Below are 15,339 nucleotides of genomic sequence, written 5' to 3' on the forward strand. Positions count from 1 at the left end.
TCTTCTTCATCAATAGACCTTTTACACAGGGGTACAGTGGTATCCATGACAGTGAGAACAGTACCAGATTTGGAACTGGAACAATTGGGTACAAATTCTGCCTCTGGTCCTTACTACCTACATGGCTTTAGGCAGGTCAAATCATTTCTCTGTGACTCAGTTCCCTCTTCTGTAAAATCAGGGGATTGAACTAAAGAAGGCCCTTTAAGCTCTAAATCCTGTGACCAAAATATTATTTAATACATATTTGTTAAACACCCATTCTGTGCAAGAAACCCAGGGAAGTGCAAAGATGGTATCATAGTTTCTGTCCTCAAAGGGCATATAGCCTAACACACACACACACACACACACACACACACACAAAAGTCCAATGCCATTCGCCAGGCAATAAAATTGCCTAAAACATTTTAGAAATAATTCCAACACTACCCCCTTGCATTTCCTAAGATCACAGCGACTCCTTTCTTCCACAAAAAAAAGCCTATGGCGCATTAGAACCCCCTTCCAGTTCAACCCTCTTCTGTGAACCTGGGTTACTCATGACTCCAGTTCTGTCTTTAGGGGACAATGCAAATTAAAAACAACAACAACAAAGAAAAAACTCCTCTTTCTTTGATCCATGGAAATAGTACTCAGCCCTTCTCTTGTTTTTAAGAGTTTTACCCCATAGAAAAAAATACAATGAATTAACATTTTTAAAAGCAGGGGAAAGGAGGTGGAACACATGCTTTGAAAATATTATTTATTTGAAAATATTATCTATTGCTATATAGAAACCTGGGGCAGCATCAGGGGTTCGGGGATAAGGGGTGCTCGAAACCCCAACATACCAACATGGCGGGTCCTGCTGAAAGAATTCGATCCAAGCCTTCTCAGCCAAGGAAAAAGACAGTTTATTAAGGATTCGTCATAATGGGTTGTCTTAAGAAATCCCACCATTTGTGACGCTTGTTTTCACAAGCCGGCCAGATCCAATATAATGAGCTAGATTGAATCTGAGCACCTTCATGGAAGCAAGATAAGACTCATATACAGCAAGATTATGGGAGGGATTGAGGGGTGGTCTGGGGTGATGAGAGGAGGGGTTTAGGGAGGGTGTTGAGGAGTCTAAGGAGGAGCTTGATGGGACTGGGATGAGGTCTGACTCCAGAGTGGGAAATAGCTGAAGGCTACATGGAGATGACAGACAATAGAGGGCTAGGGTAACAGAGCTAGGGTATAGATATTTTGATCAGGTTCAAGGGTGGGAAGCAGCTGGACAACAGAGGACTAGGCTAGGTAGAGATTTGGGCCTAGATATTGAAAGGCTTATGGACTTAGGCAAAGACCAGATCAAATGGGAAGATTCAAGGAGAGTTCAAGGGGGTTCCCAGAGACTGTAGCCTCATCAAGGCCTCAGGCCATATGTGGCCTTCTAGGTCCTTGGGCACAGCCTTTAGACTAAGTCCAAACTTCACAGAATAAATCCTTTTATTAAGGGAATTTGTTCAGTGAAGTTTGGATTCAATCAAAAGGCCACACTTGAGGATCTAGAGGGCCTCCAGGCCACAGATTTCCCACCCCTGAACTAGGTAGTACTGTGGATTGAACCCCAGGCCGTGGAGTTAGAAAGACCCAAGTTCTAACACATTTTCAGATGCTTACTAGCTGTGTGACCCTGGGCAAGTCACTTAACCCTGTTTGTCTCAGCTTCCACATCTGTAAAATGAGCTGGAGAAGGAAATGGCAAACCACTCCCATATCTTTGCCAAGAAAAACCCAAATGGGGTCAGGAAGAATCAGACACAACTGAACAAGAACAATATGTAAACCCCCAGGCAACCAGGTTTCAGTTTTCCTTGGTTCCTACATTCTAGGTTGATTAATCCTTTCTTCAGGTGTAAATGGAGGCAATCTTTTCCAGTGAAATGTTGAGTTTTCACTTGTGCCACTTAGAATAACTTAGTTCCTTCATCCTGGTAGATCAGAAAAGTCTTCATGTCAAGTTGGCATTCTAGGAAAGCTTTGAAAGGAGTTAAGGTATTTTAAGAGAGGGAAATAAGAAGAGATTGCCAAGGTATGGAAGTGAAAGATGAAACAGTGTGTATGGAGAACAGTAAAAGTAGGCCAATTTGGCTAGAATTTAAGAGTAAATGAAGGAGGTAAGGGTCAGTAAGGCTGGAGGCCAGTTAAAGTCTTTCTCCTAAATTTCTGACCTGTCTTTCACATCCAGAAATTATTAGCTAAAATACCTGTGCAGGTCCTGACTTCTTGGTTAAGATAGGAAACCCTGTCTAGATTTCAAAGATTTCTCCCCTTGAGCTTCAAGTCCGAAGAAGCAAGCAGTTTTCTTCTCACTTTTCTGTACTTCTTGATACTCTGGAAACTGTCTCTTTCATTTGACCTCTGCTCAATGTCCTTGCTGATTTGCCTCAAACCAAATTCCTTATTCCAATTTCAATACCTACCTCTGTCCCTTAAAGTGCAATCACATTTTCTGCCTTCTACTTGGACTGAGATATGAGCCCTAGCCTTCTCAGAAGGCCACAAGGACCCCAAACCACTTAGCTAAACCTTCAGAATTTTCTCTGTGAGCCATGGTATCCCTAACTTGATGCTAGAACCAGGTTGTTGTTTTTTTTCTTTTGATCCTATACGCTTTGTAGACTTTTCCCTAGTTCCTTTCATGTTGGCAGAGCTGTTAAACAGAGCTGAAGTATACAAGAGCCAACACACAATGGATACCTGTGGTTAGCCCAGCTGCCTGCTCTAACAACTTCCCAGCTCCCAGATCAGTAAGTTGTGGCTCATGCCCCTTTTTTCACAGGGGCAGTGTAGCCAAGGGTGTGACCAGGAGGAGGCTAGTAAATTGGACGCGTTAGTGAATGAGTCCTTTGTCATGGCCTTGAAGGTATTTGCCTACACAATATGTCAATATCCTCACAGACATAACAGACCCAAACCTGATTCTCTATAAGTCTCCCTCAGCTCTGACCTCCCTTAGTGCTTAACTCTCCTCTGCCTACTCCCTTTTAAAGGCCAATTCTAAGGGGGTAGCTCAGATCCATATTACAACACCTCAATTACCCTCAACATGACATCAGTGGGAAGACAAGCTCCTTATGAAAGAAGGTTCTACATTTAATCCCAGAAATAGATATAGCCCCAAATGCAGAGTCAACTGTACCTATGATGTAGCTAAAATGCATGTATTCTACAAAAAATAAAATAAAATAAAAAATAAAACTAAAAGGGCATTTTTCTTTTGCATATGAAATATATTTAGGCATACAGAGCACATCAAAACACTTAAAAAGGATGCATAGTAATTTCTTATCTTATGATACTCTTAATTAAATAAAATCAAATTACATAATTGAATAATAAATGCCTTTTAAAATTTACTGTGAATGCTTGCTTCCCCTAATAACCTGCTGTGATGCCTTATTGTTTGGAGGTGACCCAGGGTTTTTGAAGGCTGTAGCAACAGAATGAAAGTTCTAGCAAATATTCCAAGCTGTAATTCATGGAATAAAGCAATGCCTTCAAGCCTGCATTAAGTAAAGCCAAACCGTTGATAATAGCTAAAATTTACATAACACTTTAAGGTTTACAAAGTGCTTTACATAGGTTGTATCTTTTGAGCCTCACAACAATACTGTGAGGTAGGGGAAACTGAGGCCAACAGAGATTAAGCAATTTACCCAAGGTCACACAAAAAACTTGAACACAGGTCTATTGAGTGTGAGGCTGAGAGCCAGGATGAACTTTGTTCAAATCCAGCTTCAGACACCATCTGGGTGACCCTAAGCAAGCCAAAACCATCCCAAGCCTCAGTTTCCTCAGCTGTCAAATAAAGGGGTTGTACTCAGTGGCCCCTGAGGTCCCTTGTGGCTCTAAATCTAGGATCCTGTGATTATGTTTGATTTCTCAAGACCAGTCCAGATAAATCTGGAGAGACTCATCACTATAATGGCACAGCGATGACTTTTTCAATTACTCAAACTCTCAAAAACTGTCTACTGATCTTGGATAAGTATTAAATCCCACATCCTTGAAATCCTGTGAATGCTAGAACCTGAGAAAAAGTAGGTATAAATTAGAGGAAGGAAGTGAGGGCATGGATCCAGGTTTCTGTGGAGACTCTGAAGAAGACTTCTGGGCACTTTCAACTGATTTAAAGAACTGAATCTGTATTATACCTAATTCCATTGTTTTGCTTTCCTTTTCTTTGACACAGGTATATTTATCTTCTATTTATCACTGAGGGTTGTGTGGGATTTGGGCTTATAATGGAACAAGCAAATAGAACCTTCACTTAAAAAACAACAAAATGAAGCAACTCCCCAAACAAGTTATCATGCTGTATTTTAGATTTATTTTCTCCATTTTAGTTTTGCAGACTTTTGGGGTTTTCTCTGAGGACAGGCAGCCTGGCACAGTGCAAAGAAAGCTAGACTCTGGGATGAGGACACCTGGGTTTGTAATTTCAGCTTTGACACTTACTATTAGGGTGACCCAATCAATTAATCTCATTTGAACCTATGAAATGGGAATAATGATACTGTGCTGACTGTGATTTTTTTTTTCAAGGCCTCTATTTCTCCATTTAGGAGCTGAGAAATTACCAGGCAGGATCAGTTCTCTGTCCTTGATCTTAGGACCCCCTTAGCTGATGTGATGGATCCCTAGAGCACTGGACTTGGAAGCAAGAAAAACTGGGTGCAAATTCTGCTTCAGGCACTAGCTGTGTGTCCCTGTGGCAAATCACAACATATTTGGGCTTCAGTGTCCTCATATGTAAAATGAAAAGGTTGGCCTCAATAACCTCTAAGGTCCCTTCCAGCTTTAATCCTATGATATGATGAACCTTTGACCCAAATGACCCTCATTCCACACAAGGTCATGTTCAAGGTGTAGAGTACAAGTTGGCTTGACAGGTGCATCCAACTTGAGGCTGAATTCTGTTCTTTAGGGTAGCAATGGGAAAGATGTGGACACAAACCTGCTACTGATCCATCACACCTACAACATATGAAGAAATTATTTTTGTGATATCCTTTGTAAATTATTGAATTTGTGAATTATTGAATACTCTATTTTCTGGCCTTCATGACTTTTGACTATGCTGTTCCCTATGCTTGAAAGATCCTACTTCCCTTTCATCACCTCTTGAATTCTCACCTATCATTTAAAAACTAGTCCAAATGTGACTTTTTCTACTTCCTCCTGAGTCCTTCGGTAGGGACATTCCCCTTTCAAACTCTTCCTTAGACTTCCATCAAGGGCAAGGAAGGGGAAGAGGTTGCTTATCCCCACCAATGCCAATGGTGGCTCCTCCTAACTTTGTGGCCAACCATCTTTGATGAAACAATCCCTGTCCCATCACAGATCAAGAGTTGCTGCATCATCTCACTAAGACATATGCCACTCAATAAAGAAACAGCACAAGGCCCACTCTAGAGAGCACCCCTAATACAACTGTACTTGTGATTGTAAAATAACACATACAACCTGTGTGTTTTACTTGACTTTGTCAAGTGTTCCATTTCTAACATAGTAATGGGGGAAGAATAAGGTACTGGGATATAGTGCTAGCTGTTAGTTCTTACACAGAAGAGTAGAGGTCATGTAAGTACTTCATCTGAGAAAGGTATTCACTTTGTTTAGGGGAAAAGCAGAAGGGGAGGCCTACTTGCTAGTTTTTTCTGTTACAAGATGGCTGATCTATGGAGATCTCAAGTCCTTCCCTTAGGCTTAGGCAAGACAGGGGTCTGCTTAATCTGGGAAGTTTAGGATGTTTAGTGTTCCTAGTCTATTAAGGAAAAGAGAGTTAGAGAAAAACCCTTGCCCCAGAGCACGGGTTCTTATTCATTTTTGTGTCAAAGATTGCTTTGAGCAGTCTGATAAAGTCTATGGACTCCTTCTTAGAATATTGGGGGGTTGTTTTTTTTAATAATTGAAGGAAATGATAAAATTTAATTAGAGGTTAGTGCAAATGAAGAGATATTTTTCTCCAACCAAGTTCATGGATCCCCTGAAATCTATCCACAGACTCCAAAGAGACCTCCAAGATAAGAAACTAAGCTCTCTATTCCACTACCATTGATAATTTTATTATATTCACTCCATTTTCTGCTCAATATGGTCCAGTGGAATGATTATTGCTACATTCAAAGTCAAAGTACCTGGAGTTCAAACCCTGACTCTGAAATTAACTACTTGTATGGTCTTGGGCAAGTAGACCTCACCTCTCTAGGCCTCAGTATCTGCATCTGCAAAGTGAGAGACATGTGGACAAGATGACCTTTAATTTCCCTTACAGATTAATTCAAATACCAATGTTTTCATACTATCTATGTTCACTTCACCAATCTGGGAGTCACTTTCTTTATTTGTCAGATGAGACAGGAGTCAATTAGATCATCTCTGGTGTCCTTCTAAGGTGTAACATTCTATAATTTTACTCCTTTTCCCTGTGATTTCTAAACATTTGCAAAAATAAATGAAAAAAAAAACCACTATGGTTAACTTGGGACTGAAAATGAAAACCACTGAGAGGGGCATTCTAGTGGTAATGAGAACTTAGATTACAGTAAGAGATGGAGAACAAACTCAAAAAGATGTGTGGCTGTCCTTTGGCTATCAGAATTGATCAGATCCCCGTTTAAAAGAGAATGTGGGGACCATGTATTTCGATCTGTTAAAGTTAGCCCTGCTTCTCCTTGACATTGTGAAGGTACCCATAAGTTCTGGTTTTCTTCACATGAATGTACTGTGTTGGAACCTGAGTGGAGGGTGGAGCTACCTGTCTCACAGGATTGGTGTGAGGAAAGTGATTTATGATGTATAAGACACTGTAAATATGGGCTATGTATAGGAAGGCTCTCCTTCCAAAATGAGCAGAAGGTAGCTAGGTGGTCCTCAGACTGAAGTGAGGATCTTCGTCACTATATCTGCTTGCTCTCAGTACTTCCAAGTTCAAAGGGGACACAGAAAGAAATAGCAAAGGAACCAACTGGCTTAACTATAAGCCCAGTGAATGATTGGTAACACAAGCATGGAAGGGAAAAAAGCAATATCCCTTGGGAGAAGAAGAACAGAGAGGAGAGGAAAGGAGAATTTTCCAATAATAGAAGCAAAAGAATGGGGAGTAGAGTTCCTTAGCCATTCTTAAATGAAGAGTTTGTAATTTGGGGTCTGAGTATAAATGTAACATTCACTATAAGTGTTTTTTATTGTTGGATCGAATTGTTTTAAAGATTCTTTAGTCACTGAGAATGTCAACACTCTTAAAGTGTAATTCTATTCAGCAAGCATTTACAAAGGACCTATTCCCCTAGCAGAGCTAGCCAGCCAAGAAGGCACAGAGTGAGGATGAAACCCTGATAGTAGCTCTCTGAGAACTCTGTAGATGTGTGTGATACAAAGACAGCCCCTGCCCTCTTGTTTATATTCTAGGCAATTGTCAGTCGTACAATTAGAAGATATCTTCATATCTTTCTCAAAACCTGCAATAGTACATTAGACATAATTTTTCCTTAAAAATTGCACATTTGGAGAATGAATAAATGAATACATATATAACACTATTCACGGATCTTTGCTTTATACCACCTCTGCCTTGACTAACAGAGAGAGAATGTGCCTGGGGCCTGAATGTAGAAGGTGGGCTATGGGTGAGGGAACAAATATGCTTCAAGATGCCAGGGAAGCAGCCATGCCAAGCAGAGTGAGAGAAGTGGGGATTCAAAGACCCAAAGAAAGAACAGGGAGTACAGGAAAAGGCCCTCTACATTTCTGTGCCTGTCCTTCACTCACAGTGGAGCTGAATCATACTGGCAGCTAGGTGGGACAGTGGATAGAATGTTCGACTTAGAGTCAGGCGGACCAGAGTTCAAATCCAGCCTCTGACACTTACTAATATATAAGTTAACTAGGCAAGTTAACTAACCGTTATCTGCCTCAGTTTCCTTATCCATAAAATGGAGGTGATAATAGCACCCACCTCTGAGGGCTGTGGTGAGGATAAAAGAAGATAAAGTTTCTAAAGCACTTTGCAAACCTTAAAACAGTATACGTTAGTCATTGTCGTTGTTATAATTAATGAACAAACTGAAAGGTGAAGTTGGGGTTCAATGTAGGCCAATTGTAGAAGGAAATGGTTTGAGGGTAGGATCAGAGTAAGGAAAAGGAACCACAAAAGAGGTCATTGCCCCAGTCTTGAATTAAACAGCTGAACAAACACTGAGCCTCCTGAACAAACATTAAGTACATTGCCTAGGAAGCAGCTGATTTGAAAGTATAAGTCTAAAGACTTGAACTCTGCTCCTGGAACTCCTGGGTTTATGGCACTCATTATGGCACTGGTTAATAGACTCCTTAAGGACTGCTCACATCTGAGTGGATTCGTGGGTGTGTAGTCCTTGCATATTCAACTTTATTCCTTTTCTATCTTTTGTTATAAGTAAAGAATTTATAACCTGGGGCAGACTTCATGGTACAGTGGAAAGAATACTGGCTCTGAGGTCAGAGGACCTGGATTCAAATCCTACCTCTGATGCTTACTACTACCTGTGTGATCTTCAGCCTTCCTGAGCCTCAGTTTCCTAATCTGTAAAATGAGGGGGTTAGAGGAGGAGGCCTTTGAAGTCCCTTCTGTCTCTGGTTCCTATGAATTCTATAATCCCATTGTAACACTTCCATTCATACCATGTCACAGGGATGTCATTGGGAAACCGTGGTTGGATGGAGATATTATATAATGAAATGTATGATTTCAAACCAGTATGACTCCATGTTGTCATGCATCTGTGACTGGGATCTATTGATATAGTAGAGGGAAGAGGGAATTGCATACCAATGGCGGGGGGGGGGGGGGTCAACTGACTAGTTGGACAAATCTCCACAGCCCTGCCACCCAAGGAAGGCCCAGAGCTAGTAAAGAGATGATGATAGATCTCTGAGAATTTTAGAGAGCTTGGTGTTTCCCTCTCCTCTGCCAAATGATGCAGAAAGTAATGCGTAAATGCTAAGGTGAGAGTGCTCATCTTTGTTGTTTTATCATCATTGCTGGACAGGATTAGGCAAGTGGTCAGCAGTACTCCATGATGAGATATGATGAATGAATGAATGAATGAATGAATGAAGCAGCATATTGTTTTCAAAGTTTAGAATGAGTTATTTAAATAAGCATCATTTACGAAAAGGTTAGAGGTATTTCCTGAAAACTCCTTGAAAACAGAGGTCCTTTTAAATATTTCTTTCCTCCATAGTACCCACCACAAGGCTGGGTATAATATGATAGGAGTTTAGTAGTAACAGGTTGAATGAATGAATGCATGAATAAATGAATGACTTTCATGGTGCCTCCACTTCCCAATAGCTTCCTGGGTGAAACAGAGGCCACAGGCATATGAGGAGTTGATAATTTTGTCACAGTGCCCATAAATATCAAGTTGGAATAACAGTATCAAAAGAAAAACTTGAATTTGCATTCAGGCTCTGCATCTTATTAGCTTTGTGACCTTAGGTGAGTCATCTTACTTTTCTAGGCCCAATTTCCTCTGTAAGATGAAGGGATTGTTCTAAGATGTTCTCTAAGGCCCCTTCCAAAATAAACAGTCTATGAATACCTGACACCTACTGTTGGAATTTTTAGGAATGGTTTACCGGTTTCCCATGTATATACATGAATAGTTCAGAGAGGTTGAGACGCTGGTTTACTCTATGAGCTAGAACTAATTCCAAAATCTTTATTCATGTTGTTCTCTGCTGTTTAGAATGCCACATTCGTCTTCCTCAAAGAATCATGGAATCACAGAGCTGGAACCAACCCCACAATTAAAGGGAATTATCACTATATTTACCAATGAAGGAGTTGTCAAGACTGTACTTGAAGACCTTCAAGACAATGACCCCACACCTTCTCAAGGCAGCCCATTCTACTTTGGGATAGCTCTAATTATTAGGAAGTGTTTATGACCTGAAGCTTAATTCTGCCTCTGTAATTTTCTACCCATTGGTCCTATTCCTGACCACTGGGGGAAGACTGAACAAGTCTACATGGCAGTCTTTCAAAGACTTGAAGACTGCTATCATATCCCCCTCAAGCTTTCTCTTCTCCAGACTAAATAAACATCTCCAGTTCCTTCACCTGATGCTCCTATGAAATGAACTCAAGTCTCTTCACTATCCCAGTTTCCCTTCTTTCTGCATATCTTCTCATGTTTTTCTCAAGTCTTCACTCCTTCTCCATGATTTTTCTCCTTTGTCTTTCTGTTTAGAATAACTGCCAATAATAATAACAACTGGCATTTATATAATGCAGTAAGGTTTGAAAGGTACTTTATGTTATCTCATTTGATCCTTACAACCCAATAAGGTAAGTGCTAGAAGTATTCCCATTTTGTAGGTATGTAAACTGAGAGTGACCATTCTGAAGTGATTTGCCCTGGGTCACATAGATAATAAGTATCTGATTCAGGATTCAAATTCAGGTCTTCTGAATGCCAAGTCCAGCACCACATCCATTACTTTACTTAGCTATAATAAACATTTGGGCATCTGGTTATATCCCTTTTTTTTTTAATGTAATCAAATGTCTGATTGTCTAGTAAAATCCAAGCCCCTTAAGCACAAAAACTGTATGTGAGGAGAGAGATTTCCTTTTATCTTTGTAGTTCTAGATCCTCCCACAGTACGGTTCACACTATAGGCATTGAGTTGAACTGAATTAGACTCAATTGAATTAAATAGTCTGATGCATGTATATTGCAGTCCCCAACAAGATTGCAAATTCCTTGATGATAGTAAGCCTTTTGTATACCTCACTAGCACTGAGTATTATGTATTTAGCAAACCAGTGACTTCCAGCCTTTTGCCATTTTAGCCCTAAAAGTGAATATCACTGAGGATTTGAGACCCTAAAACCTAAAAAGGAACTAAAATGGGTAATGTCATCAAAAAAGCTGAAGCTCATAAAACAGGGAACATCCCAAAACAAAAGCAGCCCTTTTGTTTTGCTTCACATGTCCTTGGAAGACCAAAACTGAAACAAGTTATACTAGTTAAAGAGAAAAATATACTAATGACTGTCTGATAAACCTTTACATGATTACTAAGAGAAAGTCCTTGTCTTTTGATGAGGTATGGGACCTGGAACTCAAAAAATGCAACCCAGCCTTCTGAACTTTCCCCCAAACATCCCCACCTAGATACCCAATCATCCTTTCAACTGTCCTTTCATTGTGGCCCAACCCTCCAGTGTCTCTTACCTCTGGACCATCCCAAGCTACTTCCCATCCCTTAGTCCTGTCTAGACCTTTTCTCGGTTACCTCTGGATCACTCCAGGCTATTTGCCACTCTTTGATCCCATCCAAATCTTCCCACAATCTTTTTCCTTATAAAAAAAGAGTCAGTCTTGTCTCTACCAAACATGCCGATTCTTAAAATCTCTCCAGCTTCTATAGGCAGCACAATAAACCTTGTCTCTGACCGAAAGAAGGCTTGAGTGGTCAAATTCCTCCCAGGCAGACCCGTGCCCTTTACCTTTGCATCTCAGAGTTCCTAGCACCCCTAGACCACAACACTTTCATCTTCATTTTGTGGTGGCTTGGAGAAGACCTACTTATGAAATTAATTTCTCCCCCTCTTCCCACCACCTCTCTTGCTATTTGGCTTGGATGTTGAGGAGTACGTCTGTTTTTTTAAGATTCTTCTCCATATTCAACATCTCTAGTTTAGATAATGATCTGGATAAGAACCAATGCATTGGATTATGACTGGATAAGTGGATGAGGGAGTGAATTAAGTGAGTGAATGAATGAATAAATGTGTGCAAAGACACAGAGCATTCCTTAATCCTATTCCTAGTTGTGTTATAGATTAGACCTCTTTGGATCAAATTCTATTTGGGGACATAAGTATATAATCCCCAGTGAAAATATCAAAGTCCATGTTCAGACTAAATTCTGAAGCCCATTTATTTCCCCCTTGCTATGTGAGGTTTTGTCAACTAAGGAAGCATCATTGAGGATTTGATTGAACCCCAACCCATTAGGAGAATCTACTCTCTTCCCTTCCATATTTCAATAGATGCCAATCACAGGCACACAACACAATGGAGCCAACCACACAAAAACAATTGCCTCTCAACAAGTTAGTAGACTTCTTGGTGATGTCCCAAGGGCACACTCAATTCCTTAACATCCTGTGCCTAATGAATACTTCCACTTAATAACCTAGCATTAAGGCATAGGCTTCTGTTTGACCCGTTTGATGGTAGTGTCTAGTCAGTGTCCTGCCAAAATTATATAGATAGATATATATATATAGTCAAGACAGGAGCATTCTCGACACTTTAATTCTGACTGTTAGTCAACCAACCGAGTAACTACTATCAGTCAAATACAGTGATAGGTGCTAGGGATACAAAAACAAAGACAGAATGGACTCTGCTTAGGAATTTACATTATACCAGGTGAACAACTCTAACTAAAAAGGAGAGAATTTGGAATTTAAAAATTCTCAGTGCTTAAAAATAAGTGAATCTTTTTAAAGAAAAAGAAAAGAAAAGGTTTCTATGAAGTGCTATAGTAAAAATAATGTGAATTGGTGGGCATCCTTCTGATAATGAACCTCTCCAAGTTTGATGGTCCTCAGATGTTAGACATAGAAATAACTCAGGCCAGTACTTAAAACCTATCTAGTTTGTATGTATATAAGTAAAAGAGAAAGAGCAAGAGTGTGCGCAGACACACACACACACATACACGCGCGCGCGTGTGCACGAATTCATTTTATTAAATGTCTAACATAGAAATGTTTTCATTTGGAAGGGAGCCATCCATTTTTCTTCTGCACCTGAATACCAGAAAATTGATCTTGAGCCCTGATGTAAAAACTAGGAGGAGGGTGGAGCTGGTCATCACATATCCTTTATGACCCTTGATAAACTCACAGTGTTAAGGAAATCTGCACATGAAATTCCTCTTTCTCCCTAACTCAGAGATTTGCTAGGAAGAAATAAATCAAATTGTCCTCATTAGTGGACTGAAAACCTTCAAACTGATCTCTTATTAGTGCTGCCTCCATCACTGGTCTCTTGCCTGTTGTCAACATCCACACACCAAGACCATTACACTTAAATGTCATAGTGCTAAATCTATAGCATCGATTTGGAGGAACAATGAGAGCCCACTGCCAATGGAGACAAACTCATTTTTCTCATCTGCTAAGGCTTCATTCTCAGGTTCTTGTGAGCTAACATTAAATCAACACTGCATTTGGCTATAGGACATCTATTCAAATAGAGATTGTGTGTTTGGGGGTGTGAGGACAGGGAATGGTTGCTATTTGTCCCACATTTAACAAGCCCTTTATATGCAGGAGGCTATTTGGTATGGTGGAAAGGGTACTGGGACCTATAGTTAGAGGGGGAATTCATCAGCAAGCAAGGGATACAAGTGATCACAAATGTGTGTGTGTATGTGCACATGTGTGTGAAATTTCAAAGTCTTTTGCACTAACAAGATAAATGCAACTAAAATAAAAAGAGAAACCGAGTTGGGGGCAGGGGGTAACCTTTGCTTCAAACCTCTCTGATAAAAGCCTGATATCCTGACTTATATAGGGACTGGAACAATTGTATGACCAAGAGACATTATTCATTAGATAGGTATTATAATGACAACGGATTTTCAAACAAATACAAATTATCAATAACCATACAAAATGCTCCAAATAAATCATTAATAGTAAAAGAAATGCAAATTATATCAACTCTGACATTTTTCTTCATGTGCAAAGATTTTATTTTGATACACTTATGATCACATTGGTGTGAGTACTATGTTGACCAACGTATATCACAACCCACCTATGCCTGCCCATCCTGGGCCATTCTGGTTCATGACTTCTTACAAACCGGCAAAAATGATAAAAGACAGAAATAGTTGATATGAGTAGATAGGCACACTGATATATTGTTGGTAGAGTTCTGAATCTACTCAACCATTCTGGGAAGGCCTCACATGTACCAAAATATTCATAACAACATATATTAGCAAAAAACTGAAAATGAATTGAGTAGTTAGCCATTAGTAGAATGACTGGGCAAATTGTGTTATATGAATATAGCAAAATATCATTACACTCAAGAAATGATGAATAGGAGGAATTCAGAGACCTGTAAGAGGAACAGAATGAATGAATGACGCAGATCAAAGTAAGGAGAACCAGGAGAACAATACACACAATACTAACTATAATGAAATAAATGAAGAAAACATTAAAAGGCATCCAAGCACATATTAAATGCAGACTAATGTTGGCCCAGGAGAACATATAAAGGAATAAACTTCCTTCAGCTGGTGCATAATATTGTATATGTTCTCAGATATGGTCACTTTGTCAATACTTTCTAGTTAACTGTTTCTAGTTCTAGTTAACTGTTTTTCTTTGTTAGAAGAATGGGTTTAGTGAAGGTAAGAACATTTTGGAAAATGTCTATGGTATTAAATATATATATATGAGCGTACAGTCTCTGGGAACCCCCTTGAACTCTCCTTGAGTCTTTCCACTAGATCTGGCCTTCTCCTTAGGCCCAAATCTCTACCTAGCCCTGTCCTTTATTGTCCAGCTCCTTCCCACCCTTGATACTATCAATATCCATGCCCTTAGCTATTCCCACCCTTAATCCCATCTCTTGGCTCCTAGAGTCTGACATCATCCCAGTCCCATCAAGCTCCTCCTTAGAGACTCCTCCTCAAGACCCTCCCTAAACCCCTCCTCCCATCACCCCAGGACCACCGTAGATCCCTCCTACAATCTTTGTGTATATAAATTTCATCTTGCCTCCAAGAAGGTGCTCAGATTCAATCTGACCCACGAGTGAAAAAGATTTCTTAAGACAACCCATTATGGTGAGTCCTTAATAAACTTTGTCTTTTTCCTTGGCTGAGAAGGCTTGGGTTGAATTCTTTCAGCAGGACCCAGCGTGTAGGTGTTTTGGGGTCTCAAGCACCCCTAGAAGCCATCTATGGTTTCCTACCATCACATGCATATATCATTAGAAGGCATTATCCAGGCATATGAAATAGCCTGGGCAAAGCTTTGGAGACATGTATAATCAATCAAGAAGCATTTATTAAGCTATTATGTGCCAGGCACTGTGTTGAGATTACAAAGACAAAAATGAAACAATCCCTGCCCTCAAGGAGCTTACTTTCTATGAGAGGCAACAACATATAAACATATATACAGAATAAATACAAATGAATCAGGGGAAGGGGAAGGGCATTAGCAGGTGGGGGAATCAAGAAAGGTTTTATGTAGGAGGTGGAGCTGGAACTAGG

The sequence above is a fragment of the Trichosurus vulpecula genome, chromosome 1, assembly GCF_011100635.1.
Source record: "Trichosurus vulpecula isolate mTriVul1 chromosome 1, mTriVul1.pri, whole genome shotgun sequence".
Taxonomy (NCBI): Eukaryota; Metazoa; Chordata; class Mammalia; order Diprotodontia; family Phalangeridae; genus Trichosurus; species Trichosurus vulpecula.